The sequence below is a fragment of the Tigriopus californicus genome, chromosome 11, assembly GCF_007210705.1.
Source record: "Tigriopus californicus strain San Diego chromosome 11, Tcal_SD_v2.1, whole genome shotgun sequence".
Taxonomy (NCBI): domain Eukaryota; kingdom Metazoa; phylum Arthropoda; class Copepoda; order Harpacticoida; family Harpacticidae; genus Tigriopus; species Tigriopus californicus.
In genome coordinates this window covers 12,632,481-12,639,354 of record NC_081450.1, presented here as the reverse complement: position 1 = coordinate 12,639,354, position 6,874 = coordinate 12,632,481, and the positions used below count along the sequence as shown (strand labels likewise).

General features: G+C 39.4%; 1 long non-coding RNA gene across 2 annotated transcripts in view; it reads right to left on the bottom strand.

Annotated features, from left to right (window-relative positions):
- Positions 1-6,874, bottom strand: part of LOC131890967 (uncharacterized) — a 12,416-nt gene continuing 5,542 nt past the window's right edge. Inside the window, exons 2-4 of one of the 2 annotated variants that reach the window (XR_009374363.1) lie at positions 1,687-1,831; positions 1,118-1,621; positions 1-1,041 (exon numbers count right to left, since the gene is read on the bottom strand). This is a non-coding gene — a long non-coding RNA (uncharacterized LOC131890967). Of the gene's footprint in view, positions 1,042-1,117; positions 1,832-6,874 lie in introns of both variants that reach the window. The other variant, XR_009374362.1, reaches the window with a different exon arrangement.

Sequence of the window (6,874 nt, the reverse complement as noted above, 5' to 3'; positions counted from 1 at the left end):
CTTAATACACTTCATCAATGCAAAATGCAAAACGTCTGCGTCTCTGTATTTTGGGTCTTTAGATTCTCGTAACTGTTGTCTTGTATTAGGTAGTTTCAAGTCGTATTTTGTATTAGAATTGTAAGTATCAGTAAGCATGGACCTCTGAAGATATGGACTGGGATCGAGAGGGAGAATTTCATGTCTCCTAAATCATTCACTTTATTCAAAATTAAAACGACAATCTTGTCGAATAGATGAACTTGGCCAAATTTGAGCCCAAAATCATGCTTGGGATGCTCAGGGGATGTAATCAAATTTTCTGCCTGTTATTGTTGTCAACTCAAAAGAGAACCATGGTTTCCATGCCCAATCCCTCAGGAAGCTTCCGATTGGCACCCATATCCGCATCAAGGATCGTCAGACAAAGAGATAAGATCTTTTCTGGAACCGTCGTTTCATCAAGCCCGTCCCTGCCTCATGATCAGATTGCCGTGATCTGCGGGAAGGTGTAAAGGAAAGGCAAAGAATTTTCTTTTTTGTATTTGGGTCCTATGGTCGGAGGGGTGAGCCTCGCCCGGCCAGCGAAGCCAGCCATCACATCTCCTTATAATTTTTCCGATAGGTAGTGTCGTGTCCGTATCAGTTTGGTTCTCCGTATGTGAGTAGGGTTAGCGTCTAAAAGTTTCCTTGAGAAAGGTCGAGGAGGAGATTCGTACCGGGGACCTCTCTCGTATTAGGGAACTGCGCTAACCACTACAACACATCTTCTCCTCATTTACCTATCATTCAATCTTTCTCAATCAGTTTTTTTGCTATTCATATCTTCATTCATGTTCACTTTGTTATCCCTTCCAAATTAAAGAATCATGTAGTATCACACGGAGGATATTTCTATTAATCTCTTCAAACCTGGACTAATTTCATTGTTTCAAAGCTCACAGGTCCCCCAACCAAATTCGACGAAAACACGCAGAAAATATTCTCCTTTCTCATCTCTTTTCTTTGTACGTGGAATAATGCAATATCGCCCTGGAGGTAATCTCAATCGCTCATTCCGCTCTGTCAATTTGTTGAAGCCTTCTGTGAGTTGGGCACGGTGATATGAATCAAAAGTGTTAGAAAAATGCCTACTTACAGGCTTGTGTTTTCTCAGGTATCGAGTGCCTAGAGATTTGACGTCCTCTTTACACTGATACACCTTGAACCCAAGAAACACCTTTGTTTTGACCGTTTTTCTTTGTTTGGCGTAAGGAGACAATCATGATGCATTGGTTATCATTTCCACTACTAAAACTGGTTTTTTCAAATTGATGTAGAATTGATGGTCCATCTCAAATGACTAATGAATATTAGTTAAAATATTACATTTTTTTTACCGAAAAGGGTCTTACTCATTCTTTGTTCTCGGCAAATTTGGTCACATTTTTCTTGCCAGTCTCCTGAATAATGGAAAACGTCAAACTGACGATCTCTATCTTCATCATTCATGTAGTTGGGGAAACAATCTTCAAATTCAAATACTTCGAAATATTCTAAGAACATATCCATCGTCATCTTGAAGGAAGAATCTTCTGCCGAGTAGTACACGGTGTCGACGGGATGTTTTTGGTCATCCACAGTTGTATCATCAATTTCATTGCTAAAAAGATATCCAGGAAATGTTAGGCATCTAGATACGACAGTACCACCTCCCATTCTAAATACTTATCAGAACGCTTTCTATGAGGATCTCTCATTGGAAAAAATTGTAATTGTTGTGAAAATTTCGGGTAGATGATATTTTCGATTCCACATTTTGAGGGTTTTCCCATTTCATCCGCTTTGGTGTCTTGCTCCTTTATCTTTTTGTCTAAAATTGCGAGAAATCGAAAAAAACAAATAACCAAATTTGCAAAGTTTACATTTACAAAACGCAATAAACAGGTCACTCTCTTTGTGCTAAGTTTACTTTAATGAGTAGGCTGAGACAAAATACGAGAAGGTGGTACAGAACAAATCGGGACAACCGTTATGAAGATCTTGCATTTGAAATTACCACCACGTACTGGACTCATATGAAAGATCCAACTCTCACGATTCTGATGATATAGTGTTTGCTTTGCTATGTTGTTTGGTTCTGGAGAAATTTGTATGCAAAGTAAAGTAGTCTGAGCCACCCCAACAGAATTAGTGTAAATTGACATTACCCAGCACAAGGCAAAGCCTCACATCTCCCAGAAAACCAGGAGTTTCTTGGCCAAAAGGAGGATCAGATTGTTGCTCCATGCACCTTTACAGCCCAGATTTGGCATCCTGAAACTTCTGACTTTTTCCACAGCTAAAGTTCAAGCTTGCTAGACACAGACATGCCATGAATTTTGAGCTTATTGTTGCTGTGAAGGGGGTTGTTCGGCAGCTCTGCCAAGGAGGCTTCCAACATGTTTTTGACAGGTGGATGAAGAGGATGGATAAAGGGATTGTTGCCCACGGTGATGTCGAAAAATGTTGCTAATTGAGTTTTTTATATCTCCTTTAATTTTAGAGAAAATTCAACATTCCTGTTTTGTTTGGTACCACCCTCGTATGTTGCTTTAGTGCCGAGCTCATATCGCAGAAGTTTGACGGTTCGGATGTGGGAAAGAGCTGAACCAAGGTATTGGGAAGAATATCGGAAAGTGCGGTCCTCTGGAATTTCTGCTTGACATGGGAAGAACATGCTCTCTTTTATGAGGACCGGTTTTCAGAGGTATAATGTTCCCTCTCATCCACGCAAAAGAAACCAAACGTCACGGTTAGAAACTTCATTTTCTTTTACAAAGACCGGTTTTCAGCAGTATAAAGTTTCCCTCTCCGGCACGCAAAGGAAACCAAGCACTACCATTAGCAATCTTATTTCATGGCACTGTGTTTCATGAGTGGCCGGAATCTAAGTTTCCACCCACTCATGAAGAAAATGGACATTCTTTAACGTTAAATTTGGCTTCAAGTGGATTCGAGTGAAAATTGTATCAATTATTTGTTGAAATTTAATTATAATCATTTTATATAACTATTTATTATAAATTGAAAAGTATAAACGTCCACGCAAAGAATGCCCACTCAATTGAATAAATAGCTATTATGTTACTGATGGGACCAATCAGGGAAAACCAAATTTCAAAGATTTGCAATCAAATAGAAACGAACAAATGATTTCAAATAACAAATAAAAAACAAACAAATCGGAAATGGAAGTCAGTGAAAGAGTTCAAACTCTAGTGGGTTTGTTTGACTGACAAACTGAGTAATCTTAATATTTTTGGGCTAGAAAACAAGTTATCCTAAAGGATCATAGCTTAAAAACAGATTCAAATAAATTTCATGCTCAATTTCATCTCCTAGGCACTCTAAGCTTGTTAAGGGGTTGTGCACTCTCTAATGTAAATACCTTTTTGAATAATGTGATGAAGTTCTAGGATCTTATCATCAAAACGAAAAGGAGTAGAGTATCGAAAGAAGAAACTAAGAAACTGCATGACAACTAATCTATTTCTTCCGTCAATTTTCTTCCTGTTTCCTGTACAAAACTTGGGGCTCAATTTGTGCCAAAGGTGGCCACAATATAATCAATGAAACTGTGTCAGTACAAAATTGACAGAAACTGCATTTTCGATTCCACACTTATCTAAATTGTTCCTTCAGGATACCTTTATAATTTAATAAATGGATACCTTTAACAAGAGGATTGGACATGGCAATTGGCGAAGCTAGGCCACGTTGTGAAAACAACATTTCAGCTCCCCAAAAGTCACAAGGGATACTACCATGCATTAAGAAAAAGTCATTTAAAAGAAAAAATAGAGCTTTTCCGACAAAATTTTGAGTTATATTCCTTGTAATGAAAATATAGAAAGTGTCTGGGTTGTGTAGTAGACTTCTAGACTTCTAGTCTAGAAGTCTAAAAGTCTAGAGTCTGAAGAATAGTTAATTAAAAATATAATAAAAGATGTGTAGTTTGGTCGCAAATGCCAGTACCTTACTGCCTGTTTCCGTTTATGACTTAGTCAAAGAGCAGTGACAAAAAGAAAAACCGGCCTAGCTCCGCTGATGCCCACTCCTACAGTTAAAGGTCTCTCTGGCCAAGCACAAATGGAAGCTTACCTGGATTAGGCATTTTTCCACATAAACTTGTGGCAAAATGTGATGCTGTTTGTTGTAAATGTTTGGGCACATCTCCCACTCGCCTTAAGCTATTTGAATTTGTAAATAAGCCTCCTTGTGAACTCCCTCCTCTAAGCACCATGAGTCCATGACGCGTGTCCATGACTTTGTTGTCGACATCACCCACGCCGACCAGGATGTCAAGACCATCCTCAAACTTTCGAAGGAGGCAAATGGGGATCAGGCTCTCCAAAGGACTCAAGTTTACCAGATTGTGGCCAATGTCAAGGCCGGGAAAGATGTCCACGACAAGCCCCATCTGAATGCCAAGAGGACAAAGAGGACTGAGGACATTGTTGAAGCTGTGAGAGCTTCAGTGAAGACGGATGGTTGGGTCGCCATCAAAGAGATCAGCAGAGAGGTTGATGCATCTAATACGACTGTCTACAGGATCCTGCATGAAGATCTTGGTCTTGTCAAGAAGTCTGCAAGATGGGTCCTCAAGCAGCTCACTGATGTCAACAAGAAGAGGATTATGGAGTGTGCGAAGGCCTTCTTAAAGGCAAATTTCCTTAAGGGCAAGGCCTTCCTTGACTCCATAGTCACCATGGACAAGATCAACCAAGGACACTAAAGCAAGGAAATGCCACCTTTTTGTGATCACCAAACCTTTCCCGCCAAGTAAGGCCTAAACTTTTGCCGCTAAAATTTTTGAATGTCAGTAATCGGCATAATTATTGAACAAAATATGTGACAAATATCATTTTCGTAACCATTGATGGTATGTGCTTAAAGCCAGGCATTCAGATAAACTTAAAATGACTTTAAACATGTCTTAAAGTACAACAACTGAAAAGTGCTAATTAGGTTTTCTTGATGAAACAAGAATTTGCTCAAAACACAATCAATAAATTCTCTTTTGCCAAAAATATTATTTGTAGAAAATTCTTTCAGACACATCTTGATGAAATTTCAAGTAATTTGACGCATTTGTTATCAAACTATGGTTCTTACTCTAGGAATGGCCCTCAATCCACAAGTAGACATACTGTAGCTCAGAGCTACATATTGTTCTTTAAACTCATTTGGATGCTTCATAATCATGAAAAAATAATTTTAAGAGATATGGCACCTGTTTTATTTGACCATTTTAGTATTTTGGATGCTTTTGCAAGAAAAACAGTTTATTGGAGTCCAAAGTGCAAATTGAGATCTAGTCTACTGTACTTTGATATTTCTCTGTGCCCCTTAAATAATGCCTGCCGTTTATGCAAACTTCCTGATAAGTAGAAATTTAAACTCTACAAAAAGATAACTCATTCATTTCTCACCAATGCCGCGTGATGGTTTTGTCAAATGTGTGGGTTTAGACAAAACTATCAATTGTCCATCCAAGATATTCAAATATGTTAACATTTATGTACATGCACTTTTATTGCTTATTCCATACATTTTTTTAAAATATTTTGTCAGTGTACATTACCCATCAATTAATAAAATGACGCTTGATGATTTTCTATCTATGTGTGTTTTTTGAGCCAATTTTACGCAATATTTCACCAATTTCAATCGAAAAACAATTTGATTGTTTTTGATTAATTTGATGTTCATTTATTCTTCTGACTTTCAAGATTAATTCAGAAATATTTAGTGTATGGACGGAGTTGTATATCAAGGAGATCATTATTTAATTTAAAACACCTTAATGTACTATGCAGTACGGATAATCTTGTTTTATTCATACTGGAGTTAATGTCTTGATTCAACGCTATGGCCTAAGTTGGCGGTGAGGGGAAATCCGTGTCGTTTCCTCTCTATAGAGTCCCTGGATCAACGTATGGTTCTACACGCCAGAAACCAGACAGGGAAGCAAACAATGGGTTCAAAAGGGTTCCAGGGCGTTGATTAAGTTCAAGTTACAGGACAGCCGGAGGAAGCAAATGGTCATCACTTGGTTTGACAACGCCGGCCTGATCTGTCAACATGATGTCCCAGTTGGAAGTAAAGCCAGTGCCAGTTACTTCTGCAATGTCCTCGCCATATTTCCAAAGAATTTCAAGATCAAGAGACCAGCCATGGGCGAGGGGAAATGGTCCCTCCACATGGACAATTGCAGCAGTCCACGGTCAGGATCATGAAGGAGTTCATTGCTGCCAGGTCCATCGGAATGATAGATCATCCCACCTATTCACCAAACCCGGCAAACTTCTTCTTGTTCCCCAAGGCCAGAAATGCGTTGGCAGGGACATCCATTGGTGACCGAACCGTCAAGAAGGAGGGGGAGGGGGCCTGTCACATCATCTCCAAAGAAGACTTTGTGGAGGCCTTTGACAAGTGGGTGGACAGCTAGCAGAGATGTATTGATAGAGAGGGAGACTAAGTGGAAAATTATGTTAAATACAAGTCTAGCTAGTCCCAACCGTTTGATCCCTGCAGTACCAATCCGGTTTGATTTGAAAGACGCCTGATACAAGATTCCCAAAATAATTTATGTGAACTGACCTATCAAATGGAGCAAAACAGATCTAAACAGAGAGTCAGCTGACGCCTCGAATGGCGGACGTGCGGTTGTTACTCCTCGGACAAGAATCTTGTTCTTGGTTTTAAGTCGATAGAATAGTACTAACTGTGATACCAGTGAGCGGGGCTCATATTCCCCGGCTCACGTCTTTTTCAAGACGTGAACTTCTAGCCCTCCAACCCTCTTCCTCTTCCCAATCATCCCTTCCTTCCTTTCCCCCCCTCAATGGCCATAGTGATCTCTCTTTTCTAG